Here is a 25,556-nt window from a genome sequence, read left to right on the forward strand (position 1 = left end):
GACACCCGCCAAAAGCGTGTGAGTTGAGGCCGGCTGTGGGTTCAAGTCTGCAGCAGGGCACCTGTTCTTTTTTAAGTGGCCTTATCTGCCATCCTGGAATGGTGCTCTAGGTGAAATAAAGTAAGGCAACTGAACTATGACTGATTTTCCTGAGAAGGAAGGGAACCTTGTACCCTTTAGTTGCATCCCGCTTTGACCTCTAGGTATGTGGGGAGCCTAAAACGTGGCACGCATCATGGCATAGAGCATGACGCGTGCCACATGTCACGTTCAGCTGCTACCCGTATGATCCGTCGGCGAGGAATGCCGCCTCTTCTAGGCTGCTGCGCTTGCACTGACGCCGAGGGACGCACGCACGCACGCACGCACGCGAGGTGTGACGCGGCACGGCACGCCACGCAGTGGGAAAGAAAGACAGAGGGTGGTGGAGCCCGACAGAGCGGTAAGTAAAGGGCTAATGCTGATCGCGCGTGTATCCGTGCACCCCCGCAAGGGTGGGCGTAGAAGAGTGGGGGAGCGGCAGAGCAGGCAGCAATGCCGCCACCGGTGACTGTGCAGCAGGCACGGGTGGCAAAAGGGGGCGTTTCCTGAGATGTGCGTACGCCGTGACGTCACCGAACGTCCTCTGCTGCTCCCGGGGGATCACGGGAAGTCAGGTGACAGCCTGACAGGAAGTGCCTGGTGAGTGCTGCTGTTCCTGTTATCACACAGGAGTGAGGATTCTGAGAAGCGCCTAATGGCCTCTTCATTGGATGCTCAGGGCGCTGCCCAGTCCCCCGGTGTGTGGAAGACCCCAGCCACACGTCCATTGGCAGTGACTGCAGACAGCTCTACTAGGCGAGGCGGTCAGACGGTTTTAAAGAGAAAACTCTGCACCCAATTGCTCTCAAACGAAACCCCGATGGAGCTGGCGGGGAGAATCCAAAATCTAGTAAATCACTGGTTGGGTAGGATAATGTTGCCAGAAGTCAGAGAAGTGGTGACTCTGTGGCAATGCAGACATGCCACGCTCCCTCCTCTCCAGAGAGCCGTTTTACAACAGTGTCAGCCGTTGCTGAATTTGGCCATTTAAAACATCCAGGCCCACTGTGAGGTTTTCCATTTCGTCAGACAACACCATGGGAAGCGTCCAAAACCCAAGGAGAGATCCTAGCGACATTCACCCTTCCAGCATCGAGAAATTCTGCCTTCCCTTTTCCCCAAAAAAGAAGTGGTAGTCAGGAAACCTATAGCCTGCTCAGGAATCCATGTAAATGGGTTTGCTTAGGGTAGAGGACTAGAAAGACTTAGAATATACCCGGGATGAACCCCCCCCCCCCAAAGAAGCTGATGTCCTTTTTATCCAACTGCACTTGTTTCCAAGCTCGTGAACAGCTCCGATAACGCCCTTATTGATTCGGGCAGCCGACAGACAGCGATCTGATTGGGCCCCCCGATAGCATAGATCTACACAACACCGAGAAATGTACCTGTTTCCATGGGGATGATGAAGTATATACTAAGGTCCCACTCGCAGTGCTGTAAAGCAAGTACGCAAAACGTGGATTTACTGTTCCAGGGTGAAGGTATCGGCCTGTTTTCCAAGGCCATGCAGCTTTCTAAATAAGTGTTTCCTCTGAATTATTGGCGGACCTGTGTAGAACTCCTTGTTCCCCACAGATGACCATGACCTCAGGTGAAGTTCCAGTAACTTCTTTATTTAGTTCCAGTACATTATGATGGTCATATAATGTCAGGTACGTCTGGGTTCAAGGCAACATACACCTGCATCCTCCCAGGTAGGCTTATATCTCCCAACTGACTCACATAGAACCCCAGTCACACATAAACATTCTAACCCTTAACACTCCATTGTCAATCAATACACTGACCAAAGGTTCCATTAGGATGCAGGATAATACCAAATCCCTACAACCTGCAAATGGAGTTTGAAGTGGTCAGTCTGTGTCCGACGGGAGTCTTTCATCCACCTTTACAGTTGGAGGTGTAGCAACATAGCACAGCGAGCAGTGCTACCTTTCTTAACCCCAGACACAGTGCGAAGTGCTGCGCGGAGCTGCAAGTGGAGTTTGACATGGTCTGTCTGTGGTCCGTCGAAGGCGTACAGCGGGTGACTGACTGCTGAACGCCATTCCAGTACTATGAGGTCCTGGAAGGTCAGCACATTTATATTACTTTAGCGAGATTCTTGCAGTTGTTGTGTTTGCTTCAAAGAAACAGGATTAATCGCATCCTTATGGGAGGTGACTTTCCCTCCTCCAGTATCTGTCTCTGAGATTCTCGCAAGATTACTAGTGCAGTCTGATAGAGAGTAGCAAAATTCAAGCAGGGATTTCTTATCTATATCGTAGTAGGAGAGGTTAGTGGTCTTGTGCTGGTGGTGCACTGTAGAAGTTAAAGGCTCTTCTTGAATTTCCTCTCATGTAAATGTATTAAAATGACTCTGCAACTGCATGAAAAAACGCAGTGATTTTTCCTTTAATACACAAACGCTGGGGCTGATGAGTCGTAGACTCTTAAGTTATCTTTTCCCACTGTGTTATATGATCATCGGCCTTGGCTGGTACAGGCCATTTAGAGTCGTTACTCTTGCCGTATGCTTTTACTTTATGAAAATTCCTGGGCTTGCTCAGAGCTTTGCCCGTTACTGTGGAAGATAAGTAAAATCATTTCCAAACAGATGGGCTGGTATCACTAATGATAAGGAGAGTTTTATATTGTCTCCCCCCGCCCCCCAAGAGGCAAAATGTCTATCTGCATCCCCTATTCTAAGTTTAGACTCTGCCTGCAGCTAAGAAGTGGCTCTCAACACAGGCTCTAAAGTGACTACCTCCACCCTCAGTAACTTGAACAATACTGCAAGGACAGGTAACAAGGTGCTTTACTTTGTTATAAAGATATTGTTAAAACTCTGTGGGCATATACATGAGGAAGTGAAAGAAGGACAAGGGGAGGCTATTGACCAATTAAACGAATTGCTAAAGCAAAGATCTCATGACGGAACTACTCAGCTGGGCTTTAATGAACAAGCCGAGCTTCAACCAGTAAACTCTTCTATGGTAATCTGCTTGCAAGAGGCAAGGAACGATCGTCTGCTTCTCCCTTATATTTTCCTTCACCTAAGGAAGAGTCCATAACGGTGGGTTAAAGTAGTACAACAGGACTCCTCTTTACCACCTTCAGATTCGAATTGCTTACCCTTAAACTCTACTATTGCTTCAGTGGAGCAAATTACCACTAAGTCCAAGAAAGCCGGGAAAAAAGGAATTTGCGCGGTAAAAAATAACCATCAGCAAAATGTGGGCTCTTTGACCAGTTGGTTGTTTAAGGATAAAGACTCAAACAAACTCCAGTTTGTGTGAGGAGGTAGACAATTTGAACCTGAGTTCCTTACCCCAAGAATCTGCAGAGTTGGCCCTAAAACCTTCTGATCACTGTGTTGCAGTGAAAACATGCTCTGCTCCTGAGAGGGTTGCAATTCCGAGCAGAGCTAAGGGAAAACCAGAGGGGTCGGTTCAGACAGGAAGGCAGAGTGCTTTTGGGACACACGGACTCACTCTCTAAATTAGATTTAAAACAGGTGCTTATCTGGCCTCCGAGATAAAGATTACAGAATACAAATATAAAAGTAAAGACAGAGTTTACATTACTGTTAGCCATTGTTTGCACCACTTCATCGTTTGCCTGGAACTACATTGGACAGTTTTCCAAAACCTAGGTTGCCAAAGAGACAATCGCCACAGGAACGGACTGGATACGAAGATATGTCTACCTTCTTCCAATCCAGCAAAAGTGACTCGTTTTTCCAGCCATGTCTGTTTTTCTTTTTTTCCCCCACTCTAATGTACACAATTACAACTCGGTACATTTCCAGAGAGGCTGGTTGCGAATACCATTTCACAGATACTCGGCTGATGTATGCTTTGAAATTCCACTGGCTTGTAAAAACCCTCTTTTTCACATGGGATCCGAAAGCACTTGCTTTTGACTCCTTGCGGAGTAACTCAAAACAATCCTTGACCAAAGCGACAAGAACAAAACATTTCTCCAGTGTTTTAGAAAAAGCACACTGTTGAAACATGAGCTTTCACTGGGACTTGGACTCAAATATCCACTTGTGCATCCAGAATGCAATAGACTCAATTTTTGAGCCAAAGACATTGCATTTTTTAAATGTATTACACATGTCTATAATACATTGCTCTCTTCCAGAGTCTGCGGCATTGATTTGATCTCAACATTAATCACTTTCCTTCCTTGGCTTTGAACTGGACAAGGAATTATGTGTAAATAAGGTTAATTCTGGTTGTCCATTGCAAGAGTTATGGTTTGTGCACCTAAAGTCCCCCTTGTCCAGTGCCACGAATTATGATAATAGGGCATGGAAATGTCTTAAGAGCGTAATACCTGACATGGAGGATTCCCCTAGATGAATATGCAGATTGGTCAGCTGGAATACCAGGCAACATTATCACATTCTCGGAATGTTTCATTAAATTGGCTCCTAGAGTTCCAAATAATTATGTTGCAAGAAACGTGGCTGACCGCATCAATTCAAATCAACGCTTATGCATTGTATTATTCACCTACAAATAAACAGAGTAAGGGTCGGGCATCAGGCGGTTTACTGGTTGGGTTGACTCAAGAATTACACCCCTCATTAGTGACTCCTATCGATGTTTCTGGCAATGTATTTGGCTGTGGAGGTTAGACACAAAATCGGTCCCTCAGACAAACGCAGGTTGCTATTAAATATCTACGACCCCCGACTGGTGAGAAACTGAAGAAATATTTGATTATATAGATGCGACCACAACCACATCGGGTTTTGTATCCGATTGTGATGTGTTACTGATTGGTGGTGACATCAATGCACGTTGTGTTGAGGGCACTCTGTGTGTCTTACCATTATGTTGCTGCCAGCAGAGAGGTCACGCTGGTTGAAGTTTCTGAATGAGTGGGAGCTAAAAATGGTAAATGGCTGAACCATGAGTGTTGGTATTTGGGATCTAAGTGGGAAACCTGTGGCTACTATTTTAGTAACAACACTCTGTTGGAATGTGTGTATGACTTGGAGGTGATTCCCAATCACTATAGTGACCACGCTTTGCTTAAGTTTGAACTTAAATTCTGAACCACTAAAAGGTTCCGGTATTGGCGAAGCAAAGGTAAACCATGCAGGTAATCGCCTTTGTTTGTCGTATGCCAATATAAAGAAGGCATGTATGGCTCTTTAGAATACGGTTCTGAAGGATTTAAACACCTGCAATTATACAGCCACTGAGATTGAAGCTTGGCTTCACTGTATGCCACACAGGGTAGGGATAGTTAAGGATACTCAGCAAGTCGTCTCTGACAAATTATCCTCACGTCCTTTTGATGTTGAGATCTGTGATGCTAAACGTAATATGCGGAGGGATCTGAGATGAATAAAGGCCAGTGCACACCCAGCGATTTCTGTTCTTTATGAGATTAAGATGGTTAAGAATAACTAGTGCAATTTGTTTAAAAGGCGCAAAGCTGCTGGCATTAATGCAAACTGACAGCGTATGCTGGAGGCCCTGCGGAGTAAGAATCCTTGTACAATGTGGCGAGTTCTAACATTGGCAAGGGGCACTAAGAGTACGCATACGCTAAACCCCATTTACGCTGAATCATGGAAGTATTACATTGAAGATAAAATGGTTTCCCGGTTGACCCCCACGTTTTTGTAAGCAAAGGTAAAGCACCTTGGCCATTGAAATTCCATTTGGAGGACCTTTGTTTAGTAATAGGCAAATTGAAGAGTTCCACGGTCCCCAGTCCAAATGACCTTTGTAATGCCACTTTAAAGAAGAACTCAGCGGATTTGGCATGGCATGACTCTTGTATCTTCTATTCAAAAAGGTCTGTTTAGAACGAGGCGTCCCAGCTTCTTGGCAGCACTCTATTTTGGTGATGGGAAAAAGTGAGGAAGGCGAGGCGCGCACTCCAGTTGCCAGTCAAAATATACCTGATGCAAAAAAGTAGCTGGGTTAAATCCCAAGAATGTCCAAGTATTAACAGGGTTAAATCCCAAGTGCTGCAATTCAGTTGCTCTTAAGTTCTTCTCCAAGCGCTTTCTTGTCACAAACAATCATCAGGGAGGCTGTGTTTCTTTTCAGGTGTTACCAATTTAGTTGCTCTTTCAGTCTCTAAGGAGTCTGGTAGCTGTAGTGAGAGAAAATTATTTCAATTCAGGTGACCAAAAACCGATACCCCTCCTGGAGCACACATCTTTCCCAAAATTGGGGGTGGGTATGGCTCTACAAAGTGGGGCATAATAACCCCGGTGCTGCTGCCTTTGGAGCCTGGGACTCCCATATCATTATGTGAAAAAGCGAGGAGGGCAAGGCGCGTACTCCAGTTCTCAGTCAAAATATACCTGATGCGAAAAGTAACTGGGTTAAATCCCAAGAATGTCCAAGTATTAACAGGGTTAAATCCCAAGTGCTGCAGATTCAGTTGCTCTCTAGGTCTTCCCCTCCAAGTGCTTTCTTGTCACAAACAATCATCAGGGAGGCTGTGTTTCTTTTCTGGTGTTACCAATTTAGTTGCTCTTTCAGTCTCTAAGGATTCTGGTAGTTGTAGTGAGAATTCTTTTTCAATTCAGGTGACCAGGAAGCGACACCCCTCCTGGAGCACACATCTTTCCCAAAATTGGGGGAGGGGGGAAACTATCATTATGGCTCTCTAAAGTGGGGCACAGTAACCCCCTTGCTGCTGCCTCTGGAGCCCGGGACTCCCATTTCATTATGTGAAAAAGCGAGGAGGGTGAGGCGCGCACTCTAGTTCCCAGTCAAAATATACCTGATGCGAAAAGTAACTGGGTTATTATGCAACCCCCCCTCTCCTCGTCTTTCTCCTCTGTGCTCCAGTCATCCTCCCTGCCGCTTTCTGGGCCAGATACCACCATGGCCCCCCGTGTACCTGTCCCAACCCCGGCGGCCCGTCTGGTGGAGATCACATCCCAGCCAGAGTTGGGAGTCGACGTTGGATAATCCGAGGTGGTCACCACGTTGATCCAGCAAAGGAGGGAGAGCAGGCACCAAGGAACAGGGCACGTGCACGACGGCCACGTGTGATGTCATCAGCCCGGAGGCTGTCCTTAAGGAGCAGGCTTTGGGCAATTTGGCAGCAGCAGGCTCGGAGTAGGATGCTACAGTACCCTTGGCATGCCATCTCAGGGAGGCAGGTATCGGGCATCAGGCGGGATGCAGGCGTGGACCTTCGCTTGGAGCAGCAAATCGGGGCAGAATGGTAGCGGGCACGGGAGGCAAGACTCACCATTGCCAGGGCAGATATTTCACTGCGTCGGGCAAAGAGGCCTGCTGAGGTCCTCGAGGAGACTTGCAGGGAGTGGGAGGGGCTAGAGAGGACCATGTTGGAGTCCCTGCAAGCCCCGAGGTGAAAGCGGAGGCCCGTCTAGGGGAAGTGGACGCACTGTTCGATGATGCCCTGGCTGAGACATTAAGGGAGCATGGTGAGGAGAAGGACTAACCTGCTGCCATTGTGAATAGTTCTTTAGTCATTAGGTTTCCTTTTCTTTTTTTGTGGAGTTTTCGGACTTTACTCAATTTTCTGTACATAGTTATAGTTTGAATTGGGTTTCATTTGTGTTCTTGATTTGGAGTGCATTTTGGAGTTTGCTCCATGTTTATTTGTACATAGTTTACTTGTTTTTTAAAACTTTGTGCTCACCATGTGGGAATGTTTTTTTTCTTCTCATTGTCATTATATTTGAAAAAGACTTATCAGCATGGACATTTTTGTCTTTTTTTTTAGGTTTCCATATACATATTTTGAATTTTATTTTGGACATTTTAACATTTTTTTATTGTACATATTTTGCTTTATTATTTTCCGTGTGTATGAACATAATACAATTGGAGAATATATTTTATTTTATTTACTCACAGTAATTGTTTCTCTGACTTTTTTTTAATCCAGTTTGCGGCTTTGTTACTCGGTTTGGTGTCCGTGGTAATGACCATTGTTGTTCATGTGTGTGCTTACTTGCATGCTTGTGTCATGTTTGCTATTCATTTGCATGGGGCATATGCACATGTTGTTAACCAGTGGAGGTGTGTGCACGGTCAGGTGTCATTCACATGTACTGCAGTGCACCCTCCTCAAACTTTGTTTTTCTCCCTTTCCACTTCTCATGCACTGGCGCCATCGCTGTCACCTGCCCTACCAAGTTCGGTGTCTCTGCCGTCACTGTCTTCCCCCTCCCCGGACTCTTAGCAGCTTCTTACACTTGTGTATATGCACATTATTAATGACATGTCATTTGATAGGATGTCATGTCCTTCACACATGGGAGGAACAGTGATGTGTTTATTGGGTTCTCTGCTCTGGTAATGTCAGCTCACTGAGGCTGTGACACGCCTGGGCAGTGTCTGTTCATGTGGCGCACATTGAGGGTGCTTTTATCACTTTGTGACTATTTCCACATGGCAATTATTTACCTGACTTTGTCACATAGACTAAAGGGCCTCACGTTACTATTCACTTGTGTGATGTGTATGTTGGGAGATGGTTGCAGACAGCAATTGTGTTTGAGCAGCTGCCACACTCAAGGATGTGGGCCAGGTGTATGCGTTTGTTTCTCTTTGCAGGATATTTCTTTGACAGGAGGTTCTGGTGCCATCGATGGAGTGTACGTGTGTCACGATGACAGCATCCAGGTGATATTCCGGTCTGGAGGGGGCTGCCTGCAGGGTGGATCACACGTGATGGGGGCTGCGTGCAGGCTGGGATGATGGGGGCTGGGGTGTCACAGGTGTTGGCTGCATGCAGGTAGGTGTCATAAGTGATGGGGTATTGGGGTCCCATGTATTGGTGGCTAGCTGCAGGCTGGTGTGATGGGGCTGGGGAGTCCCATGTAGTGGGGGCTGCCTGCAGGCTGGGGTGATGGGGCTGCGGTGTCCCATGTAGTGGGTGCTGCCTGCATGCTGGGGGGTCCCATGTAGTGGGGGCTGGGGTGTGGGTGTCCCGTCAGGAGGGGTCTGCTTCCTGTGGATTTGTGAGGGTATTGCGAGTTGTTTTGGAGCTAACAGAGTGCGGACGGTGTACGCGCTAGTTTTCACGTGATTTGGCTGGGGTGTGGACTGGGTACGCGCTGATTTTTCACGCGATTTGGCTGGGGGCTGTATGCTGGTACTTGGGTGGCGCTGGGGCTTGTGCTGTGTTAGGCATTTCACTTGCTTTTACTGCGTGTGGGGGCGTTACTGGTACAGCTTGGTGTTCATGCGCCATGGCTCCTGATGCCATGAGAAATCCATGAAAACGCGTGGCGCGCAATTGTTTCTCTGCGCCTTTTCTGCACAGGATTCAATGAATCGGGCCCAATGTTTCTTAGCTAAACTAAACAACCTCATATATATACCTCATGTTACTGGAGACATGTGCTGCTGCTAGGGAAAAATAGTCATGTGGGCTTTAGATCTTTGGTGGACATTTTATGAAGGATAGGACCTGGGGGTCAGTTGCTTATCAGAGAGCCCCTTTTGTTACTTCTACAGAAACAAATTCACCCCCCCCCCCTATTTACGTTCATTTGCCAGTTTTTCTGCTTCTTCCTAGGCAGGTGTCCCTTTTAATGGCATCCATGCTCTACAAACATGTCTTAGGCTCGCTCTACTCTGCGTGTATTGTACAGGTGTGCGGGTCATGTATATGCATGCCCCATCCCCTGCTAGGTCCACCCAAACTTCCTTGTAATTTTCATGTTCTGGTGGAGGTGCAATGGTTGTGTGGTATAGAGTATCCACCTCATCCCCGAGTTTTCCCAATTGTCGCCATCATCATTGCACTATTAGGTACTGCTTTGGCACAACACAAGCGACCCAATTGGCACGTGCAGAAAATCACCAAATTGAACACGATGATAGTGACTAACATCTTTACATTGGTTCCCAGCCGAATGCCATGTTCACCCAATCATCCTCCTGGATCCCTGCTTCCTTCTTCATTTTTACCCCAAGTTCATGTACTGCTGCAATGACATGCAAAAGTGTCCCATTTTCAGTATCAGCAGAAGGTATGAACGTGCAACATGAACTGCCAATCTTTTTGCAAACACTGCCCTCCATTGTTGTCAGGAAGTCGAGCACGTAGCGGTTCTGCATTGTTATTAGCCTGAGGGCTCTCAGTTCCGCTTAGAGGACGTTGAACCCTTTTTCAGTATCATTTGCTAACTGGATCAATTCCCATCTAACGATTTGGAGCCATTTAGCGTTGGCCCTAGTCTGGATGCTGGGCACAAGGGATGCAAAGAATGTCTCTGCGGAACTGTACAGTCTATATTCGTTGGGTATTTGTGCAAGTAGATCAGATGGTTCTTGAGACAGGTAGTTAGAGGATTGCTTCTTTCTACGCAGTCTGTCATGGCGTTCCTTTTTTGGGAGGATACGGAAGTCTGTAGACGACATGGTGGGTGCTATTACTGTGGTTTCAGGCACTGCTTGTTCTTCGTCTGGAAATGGTCCCCCCTTTAGGTGTTCTTCGGGTGCTACAAGCACGGGCGAATGCAGCGTTGCAAGCAAACGGTAGCCCCTCCAGAATGACGGGACGTACAAGTACGCGCTCTGGCCACTTACCCAGTAGTAGTCCATCAGTGCAGCGGTGCCTTTCTGGAGATCTGGAATTAGGAAGGTTCTATTTGCATCGTTTGTTCGATCCTATTGAGACAGTTCCTTCGCTGTAAAAACAAAGTTCATAGCTTTCTTCTTGGTGTACGTTCACCGGTTTTTCAATTGCTGTGATCCATGTCAGTTTTGCAACATGTTCTGTCCATGTTTGTGCACATGCTTGCTCAACTAGGGTTAGTGTTTCTTCTGAGTAACCAACAAGTCCTTCTGCTTTGCACATGAAGGTTGCTTCTTGCCACTTATTGTCCATATCCTTCTATAGCGAGGAATGCTTCCTTGAAACAGTTGGGGTCGGTGGAGCTGGTTTTGCATTTTCGGGCACTGTGTGCCTTGAAAACGCCCTTTATTATACATAGTGCAAGATGAATCAGACATTGGGCCTCATTACAAGTGTGTCGGTCCAGTAACAACAGTGCCGGTAAGCCTTCCAGCACTGTTGTTACCGGACCGGCACACTACGAGTCTGCGGGCGGGCGACGTCCCGCCCACAGACTTTGACGGAAGCACCAGCACTGTTGCGCACAGTGCCGGTGCTTCCGTCCTCCCCATTGTCTCGTGAGGATAGCTCAGGGGTAACGTGCTCGTCTTGGAAGCAAGACGACACAGAGCAACACAGGTTCGATACCCGGGTCCGCGCTTAGAAACAACTGAGTATTAAGCGTGTTATAAGTAAGCTATCATATCATTCCCATTAAGTTCTATGGAACTCAAATGGGAATGGGGAGTTACGAATGCCGCCGCCGCCTGACTTACCGGACTTCCGGGGCTGTAATGCCCCGGTTATTCCGGCAAGTCAGGCGGCGGTAAATCATCACGAGTCTGGCGGCAGCCTGCTGGTTTTACCGGCATGGTTACCACCAGATTCGCAATGAGGCCCATTGTGTTTCATTTAATGGTACCTCTTGCGGTATTAAGACTTTGGGTGCCCCAGACGCATGTGGTATTAGAGAGTAAACATAGCATCTCCCGTTAGTCAGTCGCCTTTTCATCGCACTCGTATCGGAGTACCAACGGTTTGAATGTTCGGGATGGCTATGCGTCATATATATGTAGACGCGATTGTCGTTTTTCTTCTATCGCTGCGGAAGCGGAATCTTCTGTGAGGTATATTAGTGGTGCACAAAAAATGTTGTATACAAGGTTTTAATATTCAAACAATAATCTATTGCAGAGCGTGGATTGGGAGTTGCTACATGTGGCATTGTACATTGTGGTGTTTGTTGCTCCGACAGCTTGTTCAAGTCCCATTACATGGGTACTTTCATTTTTTCACTCTGGGTCAAGAAGCGGGAAAAACCATATTAGGGGCTGGGGTAGACAACATGTTAAATACTGAGGTAGATGATTGGGGGCAAGCACTAAAAAGGGTATAGATGTGGCATTTGGGGCATCTGGTGACCTATCAGTTACATTTTCGGTTGACACAATAACATCTAGGACCTTTCTTGTCATATTTCTATATGGATTTGTGAGGTTTGTAGGCACATTTCCATTCCAGGTCCACTTGTATCCATCCCATGTCCATTTGTCCCCCCCCCCCCTTCTTTTATATGGTCACCCCAGATAAAAGATGTTCCCCAGTAAATGCCCAATGCGAGCATTATTACAGTAAAAAAAAAACGCTACTAAATGCGATACACAGTTATAGTTATATATTCTCCAAAAACGAATTCTACTCCGACTGCTATCTACATTTGATGTGTCCCGCAGCGGTGTCATTTCCATGATCGTTGCACCTGCGGAGAGGGAATGAACGGGGTGGGTTTGAGAGGGGGAGAGAGAGAGAGATTTTAATTTCTTGTAGCCCATGCTCAGCAGCAATGCGTGTTTTTTTTTTTTAGCACATTTCACATGCACATATAAGGTTGGTGCAGGGCTACTTACGTTGAGGTAGTTTGGTTGTTCTCACTCAGTATGTTTTTCTTGGTGCTGCCTGGTGCTTTGCGAACATCTGAGAGCTGTGTCCAGTATCTGAGCCCCTTTACTTTTCCTGCAAGTGGGGTGGAAAACACCACCTCATAGGGTCAGTGGAATTGGGGTGTGGGGTTCCTCAGCATGCGGGCTGATACAAATCCAAGGAAGCAGGCAATAGTAGGTTCAATAGGAAGTCTGTGGTCAAGGTAGCAGTTATCAAATTCCGAGTAAGGTGTCGGAGAAACACTAATTAGAAGCAGCGGCATAGTGGAGAAACAGTCTTTTATGAGGAAGATGAGGGGTGGAGTCTGTGGACCCGCATCGCGGGTGAAAGTCAGCTGGTCAACCAGATGACTTGCATGACGCTCCTGCACTGTAGAGTTCAGTGCTTGTACGCGTCTCCTAGGCAACCACTAGCGTTGCCAAAACGGAGCCGCCAGACGCCGAGAAAAGAGACGCTGCCCAGTGTGGGAAGTATGCAAAGGTAGAGTTACGCAGATCCCCAGATCTAAGAGTCGGCACATTCCTGAAGGCGATACTGAGTATTCACAACACGGGAGTGACAAGAGGGAAATGGACTTCAATGTGAACAAGGCTCAAGCATAGCCAGCATGCTGTGTAGAAATTGGGCTCTGTGAACGGGGAACGTGAGCAGCTTAGGTCTTCAAGCCTGGCTCGTTCGGGGCCTATTACAAAATGGCATTGCGGAGTGCAGACATTTCTAGTGTTAAGCAACCACTTCTATATGCTATGAGGTCTCCATATGGTGCACGTTGATGTAGACTGTCCCCCCCCCCTCCCCCCTGTCAGTTTAGATTACCTCATATGGGTTTCGCTTAATGTGGAAGCGCATAGAGGGGTGAGATAGGCTCATTTCCATCACCAACGAAGGATGGGATGAACTGGGAAGACAAACTAATAACATTTCTACTATGTCATGAGACAATTCGGAGCGTACAAGTGCAGTAACCGAAAAGAGGGGAGATGAGGAGGGGAAGTGAAGGTTGGGATGAACAGGGAACAAATGGGATGAACAGGGAAAGACAATAAAGTTCCTACTAGGTCATCAGACAGTTGGAGTGTGCAAGTGCAGTAACACTAATGTTAGAACTCATTGTTATTTCCAATGTTCTTACTTGAGGACAGTGCCCTACCACCATATAAATTGGATGCAAGGTAAAGATAAAGAATCATTTTGCTAAAGGAAAATATTGTGGTATGATTAGAAACAAGTTGGAGCTATATTAGCCTTAACAGAAACAAACTTACTAAACCTGCCTCTGCACATCCAGGTCCTAAAGACGAAAGTGGCGTATGCTGGGAAAGCGGACCTTTTTCAGAGCTGATATAAGATCGCGTTTTTAGTGGCGTGGTCATTTTCTGGAGTGGTATGTTGCAGGGTGCCCAGTAAACGTGGCAACCTGTTACCTTTTGCTTCGGTTTCAGGCATCCACGCCACTAAAAACGTGAAGAGGGTGGTGCACAATTACCTTTGCAGACTACGCTGCATACAAAAGCAATAAGGCACGCAGCCTGGCGCCTCCCGCATAGCCCTGAAGAATCTGGTCTATCCACAAGATTCCACAGAAACCGGTCGGCTTTTGAACAATCCAACCTAGTGAAAACCAATGATGTCACGGTAGGAGATTGTTTTTCTTTTTCCTCTATACCCCTTCTTAAAAACTGACAGGGGTACAGCACAAAAACTGAAACGGAGCAACCTAATGAAAAATGGGAATCTCTAATGGTTACATGGGGTTGTCACCAACTATACAGAACAGACAACCAACCATTTCTTCTGAAAATAGACTATACAGTAGCTAGTTCTCATACCAAGTGGATATACGAAATCAGTAAAACCATCACCGCTTGAAAGGACGAAACCACTCCCCAATTTTTTCAATTTCTGCACTTTTTTCAATTTTTTCTTAAAGTATCTTCACTTCTTCACTTTTTCCACTTAGCTCTTGTTCTAAGAGAAATGTCCCTCCTATCCCTTGGATATTTTAAACTGCACCTGCTAAACAAGGAAACCCCAATATAATTCTATAAATGTCTTCATCTGAATAGCAGTTGTCACATGCCTAGTTTCTCTAAACCTAGCATGTGCCTTTTAGCACTACACTGTGCATCAAAGCAGGATTGAGAGAAAAAGAGAACGCACATTGGCACTCTTTAACCTGTATAATCAACTAACCTGTGTGGTTCAAATGCAATACGGTGGACCATGATTTTGTTCTCCACAGATAGCAGAATACATTTCATAGGGGAAAGGCTCTCATGTGGTTCAAATCTTGTCTGAAAATGTGCTCCTACCATGTGGGAATAGGCTAATTTCTTCTTACAGCCTTCCGCATGGATAAGCACTATGTCTGTGGCTCTTAAAAGCTTACATGAAGCGATTCACTTTTATGCAGGATTCTTTTCAATGCACCTATCAATGCTTTCTTTTATCCAGACGGACCAGGGCCCAATCCATCTCAGCTTCATCATCCAGAACATTAATCTGATGTTTCAACTGGATCTCAGAGTATTCTCTGCCTTAAGAGCTAAAACCCAAGTCATCTGATTTGGCCCCATTAACCAGACTGCTCTGCAATTCCCTTCACACCCAGCACTAGGCCTTCCACCAACCCCATTACTCAGACCAAGAACCTTGGATGTATCTTTTATTCCACACTGTTCATTGCACTATATGTCAGTACCATTGATAGGAAAAGCTCATTTTCACATCTTACAGAATGTCGGCACACTACTGGAGTACTTGCAGAGAACGGAAATGTCTTAAGCTTTAAAGAAGCTGATCTACCTCCATTGAAGCCTTTCATCATTGGACTGGTTAACAATTTCAAAAAATATCATTTGCCCCTAATAATCGGGCCCAGACTACATAAACGTGCTTGGCTCTCATGCTCTGGCAATGGACTTATAGGTTTGCCAGCAAGTTATTGCTCCAACTCAAGTTTCAAAAAATGCTGAGCCTTAGGAAAGAGACTTAACCTCTATTGCCACTGTCTTCTGAGCACCATTCAGGTATGCAATAGTTTATCACATTGAAGTAAATTGCGAACTCCTCTGGTAAGCTTCGAGTCACTTCCTGAGTTCCTGCAGCCAGAACATTGCAGGCACCTACACAGTGCACTGAGTTCACAGCACTGGCAAGTACTGGTTTGCAATTCAGTCATGACTTCCTTTTCTTGCTCAATTATTGTAATGTCTAAATACCCTTATTTAAGGGAAGGATACAGAAATGACATAAATGAACATCAAAGCTTCAGCTGTCACAGCTGGATTGAGGTCCTGTGTGATGCACGCAGTAAAATGTCATTTTTAGCTTCTGTGTCTGTTTAGAGCCCTATACATTTTTGATTGAATGCTAATTAGAATATATTAGGGATATGTTTTTTCCTGTACTTTAGGGTGAATGACTAAGCTGTAACCAATAAACCTGTTTTAATGAGAGCTGTGCAACACGTGGGACTCTTTATTAATTGATTATTTATTGTGTTTTTCCGTACAAAAAGTACCTTTAGGCACATTTAATACAAAGACTGTGCCGTGTACACTATCTAGCATTTAAAATCAAAAGTATAATACAAAATTGTAAAAGAAGAGAAAGAACAAAGCAATAACGTACATCTCAAGTGGCATATATCATGATCTAAGCATCCACATTAGTTCAGGGCTAACGAGTACTCGCACATTCAAACAACATCAGTCCTTGTAAGATCAACCATTTTTCTGTGAACTATACTGACCATGACATACGATTTCTTGGAATTAATCTGGCTGTGATTTAAATTCAGGTACCTTTCTATACCCATAAACTGATGCTGCAACCCAGCCGGTGTAAAATCCATGTCGTCAGCATATGCAATGCAGCTCATCCTCCCGCCCGGCCACAAAGGGACGTAACCCCCCAATCACCACTATTTGCCCAAAGATCAGCAAGATGTAAATGAAATAGGATGGGGGTTAGGATGCACCAGTGGTACACACCCCTATTCAGATTGATACTTATCGATAACTCACCTAATATGTTCAATCTGACCATTGTGGAATTATTAGAGTATAGCAGTTGGAGCAAATGCAATAGACCTGGATCTCTCCCCCAACTAGACAGTTTGGACCATAGCATTGAAATGTCCACGTTGTCAAAAGCTGAGGATAGATCTATTGTTGCAATGTAGAGTGATTTACCAGAGGCAGACCCAGTGTTGGATAATCATGCCGTCAAGGCCAGCCCACTCACCACCGTACCGACACCCATCCTGAAGCCCGTTTGTAGCGGGCTCAGGAGGTGGATCTTCTCTGCCCACGTGGTTAATTCCCTTAGTAACAATGTGGCAAAAATCTTTTATGTTGTATCAATCAGTGAGATGGGCTGGTAACCAGGCCTCCAGATTAGGTGCGTACTAGGCCTTTTTATGCATGAAAATCTTGTAAATACGACAGCTTTATTATTTTCCTGTGTACTTTTACACACAGGTTTAGAGCAGAGGGCAGTGCAAAGGTCGGGTTACTTGACAGAAACCAGAAGGCTTCTTTTGATTTTGATCTGCATGGATGTAATTTCAAGCCACCTCTGAAACAGAATGTATTTCTTTGAAGCCTTTCAAAAAAAGAAACTGCACACTGTGATAAAAGGAATGGTTTATTTCCATTCAGCTTCTGTGTTGATGCTCATGGAGCAGACAGAAGCACTGTGCATATTTATTTTCGTAGAATTTTAGGATTGTATAATTAATAAGATGGAAAACTAAGTTGCAATTGAGAATTCATATTTTGTAACAAATTAGGCTTTTTTCCAGTGAAAGCGAACCAGTATTGCACAGTTGTATTTTTCAGAGTTCCGGTGCTGTGTGCATAATCATGCGGAGGCACATCATATTTACACTTGTAATTTAATGTACACGCTAATTATAAAAACAGTGTGTAATGACTATGCACAGTCTAGTTTACATCTATTCAACCTTGCAGTCAATGGGGTACATTACTATAAATGGTCAGTGGCAGCAGAGTCTTTGCTCAAGGGTGAGTGATTGTCAAACAATTAAAACATCCAAAACCTGACTCTCCAGGAAGTGCAAGCGTTGTTCAAAAATAAACAAATGAAAGTTACATTGGTAATTGAAATAGAAACTCAGCAAAACCTGTCTGTGTGATAATCCCGAAAGGTATTTAACTTTAAGTAGCGGTTCGTCAGACATCTAGGTACTGTGATTATTATACCTCAGTCGATACTCAGTTAACCGACCTCTGAAGGATGTTCGGCAATAAGATAGCTCAACCGGTTGAGCACTCGTTGCTGCAATCTGCGTGATTTGTAGGTTGCAGGTTCGAATCCCGGCGAGGCCAACATAGCCTTTCATCCTTTCGAGGTTGATAAAGGAGTACCGACTTTGGTTTGGTGATAATTCTGATAAATGTTCTATGTACAGCGCTTTGCCAAAAGCGCTATATAAATAACCATTTCACCATTAGATTAGATATAGAATGTATCATGGAGTCCTTGCCTCTAAGCACTGTTCTATCATAACTTTGGCATACCATTAGATGGTAATAGCTCCAGAATATGAAGACTCATTAACCCTCAAAAGACAATTCTGCTATCGAACCTCAAAAACACAATACAATTCATGTTTGCTTTACTATGCAATTGGCTAGGTTTTTGTGATTTCAATGTTTAAATATATACAGGAGAGATCAAATGGCTAGACCTTAGAGAAATAATGAAAGGTGTATTCTGTGACAATGCAGAAAGCTGCCGCATAGTAATAATTTCCATACGGTTTTTGTGCACTTCCGCTGGATGTCGCATACATTTTACTCTCTTGCAAAGGAGAAAAGTCCTTTTTACTCACTTAAAATCACATTTACTCTCAAAGTTTAAAAATGGAGTAAAATACTCACACCTCAAGATCTTATCTGGAGCACTGCTGGTAATTATAACTATATTAAAGATTGGAACAAAAATCGGAGTAGAACAAGATGAAGGACATAATAGAATCTTTAACAATGTGAGTAAAGAGATGATATAAGATACCAGACCAGAGTGCCAGTGTGAATGTTATTCTTGACAATACTGTTCGTCACCCCATCCGGGCCTGACGCTCTTGAGTTATTTAATTTATTAATAATAAGCTCAATGTCAAGTTGATCGAAAGGCAAGGACAATGATGACGATCCAGCATTAGCCGTACTCGCAGCATTAAGGGTATTACACTGTGCATCGTGTTATTACTGAAACACTGAATCCAAACATCCTCCGTTACTCCCGAGGATTGGGTGAAAGATTGATTACTATCTTTTGTTAAGTTTCCACCAAATAGCACGAGTATCCGGAGTAACAATTTTACTCAATATGTCTTGGTTTTTTACAATGCATTTCTGATGTTGATGTAGTCTACACCAATTCCTGTAATGTTCTTTCACCACCCTTTTCTATCTTCCCTTCTCCTCCCAAGTTTTACCAGAACATTTAATCAAGATCATAATTTCTTTCCTCATCTGACAACCCTACTACCCTGGCCCAAGACCATCAGAGACCCACTATTCATAAAGTTAGCCACTTTGAGCAGGGTTTTGGAGCGTAAGGGTAATTCTAACATTGCATGGTCGCTTAGACTCATCTTTCCTATCTCGAATTGGAGTACCTCTTCTACCCCAAACAAAAAGATGTAATCTATCGCTGAGGATGCAAAAGCATTGGACCGTGTTGGAATCTCTTGAAGGGAGCCTTGGAAAGGCAGATTGGCCTGTAAGAAGGTCCATCTTGAAAGAAATTTGGACCAAATCCTCCCATTGTTATCTCTATCTAGCATGTAATTAGATGATAAAACACTGGTATTGTTATCAGGCTCCTCCCACCCATCATCAGTTACCAAACATTTACAGTTAAAATCTCCAGCCAAAACAGGACCATCAGGATGAACTGTGAACCAATCGATCAATACATTATCAATCTCATGAATAACAGTATCCAGATCCATAATAGTTAAAGTAGATGTTAGTTATCAGAGTGACTACTTGATGCTTGGTTTCTCCAGTATCCCCCCACCTTTATTATCAAGATGGCGTTCGAGTGTGTGGGTACCGCCACAATAGAGCAACCATTTATTTTCACAGCAGTTAGTAATCCTCCCATTGGTCTCCCCCTCATCCCTTTTGTCAGCTAGTATGTAGTGAGTTGAAATGCGTCCCATATGGGACACGCCCTGAGCAACGTCTCTTGCAGAAGGATAATGTCGAAATGATCAAAGACCTTTGTATTTTCATTCAAGAAAGAATTGTGACCCCTTGAGTTTCAGCTCTGTAATTGCAACCTCTCCCTAGAACACTGGGTGACCTCCTGTTGATGCTGGGAGAGCTGCCGCAAACCAACCCCAACTCGGAGAATCGGACTGGTTGGGGATATATCTTTGCTGATCTGCATCAAAGTAACATCTCACCGTAAGGTTGGGCCTATGAAGATCATTCAGATGGGCCCTTCCAAGGCACGCCTGGTAACATTCAAAGCCTTTCAAAAGGATTTCCTCTTTTTGATGAACCACCAACTTTTCGATCATCTTAGAATGAAAGTGGCGTTTCCCCAAACAGGCTCGATCAAAAAGATGGACAAACGTTACATCCCACAATGAAATCTTACTTAACTCTGGGCTCAACCTCAAGGTGATCCAGTATGAACTAGCCCTTTTTCCTCCTCCTCCTGCGGCGGCCAGGCTGATCTACCATCCTTCAACCGCTTGGAATCTTGAGTTCGCATTGCTTCATCGGGTGTCAGCTTTTGCTGTGAAGCACCACAAGCAATATTTACCTTTGGTTTGCCCTGCTGCCCAGTCCATTCACTTGCCTCAGAGGGGGGTATCACTCTGGGATCTACTAGCCCCAGCTGTTGGCTCCCAAATTGCCAGCTCTGGCAAGTCCTTCCTTACAGCCCTCTTAATTATTTTTTGTCTTAGGACCAATCTTGGAGCCTCAGAGTGGCGAAACATGCCTTAGAAGAAGCTCATCTTGTTTATCAACACCAGCGCCCACAGGATTTACAGTTCTTACAGAACTCATCGTATCATTAATAGTTATCACACTTTCACATCCCTGTCCACAGGGCTTCTCTTTAAGAGCAGCTGTATTTGCTGCTAACAATTTTACGTAAGAACTCCCGAGATCCTTTATTTCTGGGTTTAGATCCCCATTTTCATATTCTTGTATTTGTGTTTTGTTTCAGGAGTTTGAAGTTGGAGGATTATTCACAGATTACTGTGTCATGTTGCATATCTTGATAGTTGTGTTTCCATCATGCGTAGGGTCTCTGGATTTAACTGCATCTGCTGGTTTCAAGCCAGAAACCTTGCACATCTGAATACCCCGATCACACCTGCATAGCTGATTTCTCTCCAGGAACAATATTCTTATCTCATAGTCTAGCGGAATTCGTTCTGACTTCGTGAACCACTGTATCACGAAGGCGAATACATGATTGCAGCACTACATTTAGTGCTGCCAGTGTGCTAACGCCAGTATCCAATGAATCCTGAATGTTGGAGTCATCCCTCAGGAACGGTGAAGGGATACAGATTGCAGGTATTATTGTGTCAGGGATTCATTAATCGAGTGTGGCTTGAGTTCTAAATGTACCCGGCGTCACACTCAAACGATCACGTATGCTCTCAATGGTTTGTATTTCTTTTTCCCAGGCTCACGTAGGCATCGAAAGTGGAAGTATTCACGCTGTGCTCTACTGAGAACAAGACCCGATATATCGCATTCCACTTTACTCGCATGAGCTGCTCTCATCACTGTATTGTCTGAAGTAGTGCCCTCCCCTCACATAGCCTGAGAATACGTTTTCCGCGATTTCACAGGAAAGAATGAGGAGATCTTCCCCTTCTCAGTAGTAATCACAGCCAGCTCTTGTTGTAGGGTAGTTAATGTAATAGCAAGTTATGAAGGAATGACATCCTCACTCCTGAGGTAGAATCTTTTAGCTTAGATTGCCCACGAAATTGGATCAAAGGGAATTTCCCCAACAGTCTCCAAGAATAGCGGGGCAGTTTATAAGCTGTTACTCGAAAAGAAAAAAACCTCTGCCTTTTAACGCCAAATCCTCGGGGTAACCAGGTGGGATGCCAAATTGCCACGACTGTTCACAATATCCAATGTTGCACTCACCGACTATGTAGAGCACCAGTAGACTTCGGCAAAGGAAGACCGAGGGACATAACACTAGAAGAACAGCTTGGGAGTGAATAATATTCAGGAGTGGGCAGTACAGAAGCAGCTCCCTGCGCTTCCTGCACAGACTGCACCGACTGCCTCACTCTGCTCACTCCACTATTATTAATATATTGTTTGGACATTTCAGTTGAGGGTGCATTTGGTGCCATTTGTATTCCTCTGGCCATTGTCATGCCAAGCACCAGTGCAACAAACTTGACACTGAAGATTGCAAACCAAATGGTAGGCCTGCCCTCCTCCACAGCCCCCCCAAATGTCTCGGAACCCCATTACCTTCTTTTTGAATGCTGTTGAATACCTGATCGCTTGGATGACGGGACTGTGGATTCTTGACTGATGAGCTGGTATGATGTGAGGCCAGGTTTCGTAACAAAAGACTGTGCAGCAGGAGAAACCAGTACCCTGCCACCCTGAGGATTTGGTACTCGGGAATCACTGGACACCAGCTCCCCACACCACGAGCTCTCCTTCTGGTATTTCCACGGTGCGAAGAGAGTGTGTATGCTGAACAACGCTGAACCAGAAGGTGTAAAGGACTCTGGCAGTGTATCCAATGTAGCCAAGAAAGGATATGCTTTTTGTTGGCACCCAAGGGACACCCATGATTTACTATGTTTGCACTTACGTACAAGATTGGCACCCAAGAAAGGAGTTTGAGGTGGTTGAAAATCTGTTTAGTGATCACCATGCGCTGCAGTTGGTATTAAGAATTGATCTGACAGTGGCCCCACTTATTATTGTCCCTCAATTGGATCACTGCGGAATCAATCCACTGTGTAAGCGCAGAGTAAAATGGGCCAAGCTGGACTCCAAGGCTACACAATTTACTGTCTGTAAGTCCAATTTAGAGGAAATTACTACTATCCTCTTAAATGGTTCCTGTCCTAGCACAATCTTTTTGGCTTCGTGAGAAATATGGAGCACGATGTCTGACATTTTTCAAAAGGATTTTAAATCCGGGAGATTGAACCCCCAGACTTGGTTCGATGAACCATGTCAGATAGCACAGGGGAATCTTAAAAGAATCTTACATGCAAAAGAGAGCACAAGGCGGGAGATAATTAGCACTCGGGCGCACTATAAATATGTTCTGACAAAAAGGAAGAGTCATTTAGAAGAGCTGGCTTGGCTTGAACTTACACAGGCCGTACAGCTAAGAGACTCCAAAAAATGTTGGGAGTTTGTGGCTGATGGCCCCCTTATAAGAATAAGGACCCATAAAGAGAACAACGTAAGTGCAATGGCATGGTCTAACCATTTCAGTTCCCAATACAAAGCGGATCCCCGTAGAAGGTGTATTGGCCCTAGAGGTACATCTATGCGTTTAACTGTAAAAGAGGTAGAGGCTGCAGTTAACAGCCCCTGGCCCGGACGCCATCCCAGCTGACATTTTTTGTGATGAGGTGGACGTATGGGAGCCATTATTGACCAAGTGTTTCAACGCATATTTGGAACTTGGTACTTATCCAGCCACTTGGCGACAGGCAATAATTTACCCCATTTTTAAGAAGGGTAACCCAGGCAGTCCCCTTTCTTATAGACCGATATCCTTGTTGGACACTTCTTTGAAAATGTTCAGTCGGCTGTTCTAGAACGGCTTGAACAGTGGATCACTGATTCAGGGGTACTTACAGAGACACAATATGGTTTTCGCCCAGGTCTGGGGACAAGAGACCAGGCCGTGAACCTATATTTGGTGGGTGCGACATCAATATTTGAGGGGTGAACCATTATATTTAGCATTCATTGTACTGAGCACCGCGTTTGATAAGGTGGACAGGGCTATGCTCTGGGCTGTGCTCAGGTCCATGGGCTGCCCGGAGGACCGGTCAAAGTCCTCCAATTGATCCACGAAAACACATCGGCTTGCGTTACATTTGGAGACCAGGGACAGCGTACAGCCTTTTTTTAGACCTTTTTGGGTGTTCGTCAGGGCTGTGTTGTGGCCCCGGTACTATTCGCCCTGTATATAAATGGTGTCTATCAGGCATTGGTTGAGTCAAATGTTGACTATATCTGGGTAGGTGGAGTTCCGCTCCCAGTACTTGGTTATGCCGACGATATGGTCATAACTGCTCGTACCCCCATAGCTTTACAATGTTTGGATGTTTATACACAATTTATGTCCACTCATAAAGTGACAGTGAACTGCAAAAAATCGGCTTTTATGGCCTGTAGGAGTACAGGTGGAAATCATCTCAAGATGCGCACGATTTGGAGTGGCGGAGAACCTATACCCAGGGTTACTAAATTTGAATATTTGGGAGTCTGTTTCACTGAGAATTGGCGGGGGTCTGGCCATGTAAATAAACAATGTATGAGGATGAGACAGGCTCTCGTGTGGGTTTTGTCTCGTTTTCAAAATAATTGTGTAGGACAACCCATTAATTTAATTCTTGAAGTGTACAGAGCTCACACAAAACCTGCCACTAACTATGGGGCAGCATTATGGGGCATGGAAAAAATTACAAACATTGAAAATGTGGAGAACACTTTTCTCAAAAAACGACTCGGGCTACCGCAGTCTTCACCTAACTATGGTAATCATTTGGAACTGGGGTGCCCGCATATTGCTGATGAGTGGTTGTTGGCTCCCATCTTGCTTTGGTTGGCAATTTGGTCAAACCCGAAATCTACCCTCTCACATAAGATTGTAAGAGCCTTGGTGAGTAGTCCAGCTGCAAAGAAAATCCTGTGGCTTTCTTACATTCAGAAATGCATTATTCAGCTAAACTGTGAGAGCCTCCTATGTCCATCATCATTTTTGACTCCCAGTTCCGTGACGAAGTATAAGCAACGGTTTAATGCCATTTTCGTGCTGAACAGGGAGTCTCTTGCTTTGGGCATACCTGCAAATAGAACACACATTGTTCTAACATCCACAGAGGGTATTCAGCCGTATCTGCTTCACAGTGATAAACCTTCAGACCGTTGGGCTCTGACGCGCTCTCGATTTGACTCTTTGGCTTGGGGCTCGAACAAAAAGCTGGTCACACAATGTACAGCCCACATCATGCCTTTGGTGTCTGTGGCCCGTGGAGGACCTTTTACACTTTGTGTTGTTTTGCCCAGTTTATATGGGAAGGAAAACCTTATTGCCACTACTTAAGACTGCAGGCATTACGCAGGCAAGACCTGCCTTATGTTACTTGCTATCAGCTGCCACGATGCCAGTGGCTTGGGGCTCGGTGGACTATTTGAGAAAAGCTTGGTATCGGCAGACTAAAATGAGGGCAATCTGACAGAACATCTCTAATCCGAAAATCATTTAAGAATTTCATTGGTGGATACCATTTTTACTGTACTTAGACTGCACCATTTTTATCTGTTTTCTATACAAAATGTTTCTATGTTTGAACTGTTGACTTTTAACAATAGAACTGTATTTTGTACTGTTATATGTATTTTATCTTGCAAATGTTGTTTATGGATAATTTTTCCGAATAAACTTTTCGAATAGGATATGCTAAAAGGCAGTGAAAAGCCAGAGCTAAATTGATGAGGAGAAGGAACGGGGAATTGAAGGCAAGGGACCGCAGCAGGCAAAGGCAACAGGGCCAGGAGACAACAAAGGAGCAGTATGCATGGAGTCAGCCTTTTATGGAGCCCCACAGACTTGCCTTCAGTTCCCATGGCAACGTCACAGGAGGGTTGTAGGTGTACCCGGAGCTCAGGGTGTGCAGCGTGCCGTATCAGACCAGCTACCGTGTTCGATTAACTGCCTCTTTGACC

The 25,556-nt window shown here is 44.9% G+C and overlaps 1 pseudogene; it reads left to right on the forward strand.

Annotated features, from left to right (window-relative positions):
* Positions 1-362: 362 nt before the first annotated feature.
* Positions 363-25,556, forward strand: part of LOC138467393 (zinc finger protein 208-like) — a 419,830-nt pseudogene continuing 394,636 nt past the window's right edge.

The sequence above is a fragment of the Ambystoma mexicanum genome, chromosome 4q, assembly GCF_040938575.1.
Source record: "Ambystoma mexicanum isolate Mex_15411 chromosome 4q, UKY_AmexF1_1, whole genome shotgun sequence".
NCBI classification, from domain to species: domain Eukaryota; kingdom Metazoa; phylum Chordata; class Amphibia; order Caudata; family Ambystomatidae; genus Ambystoma; species Ambystoma mexicanum.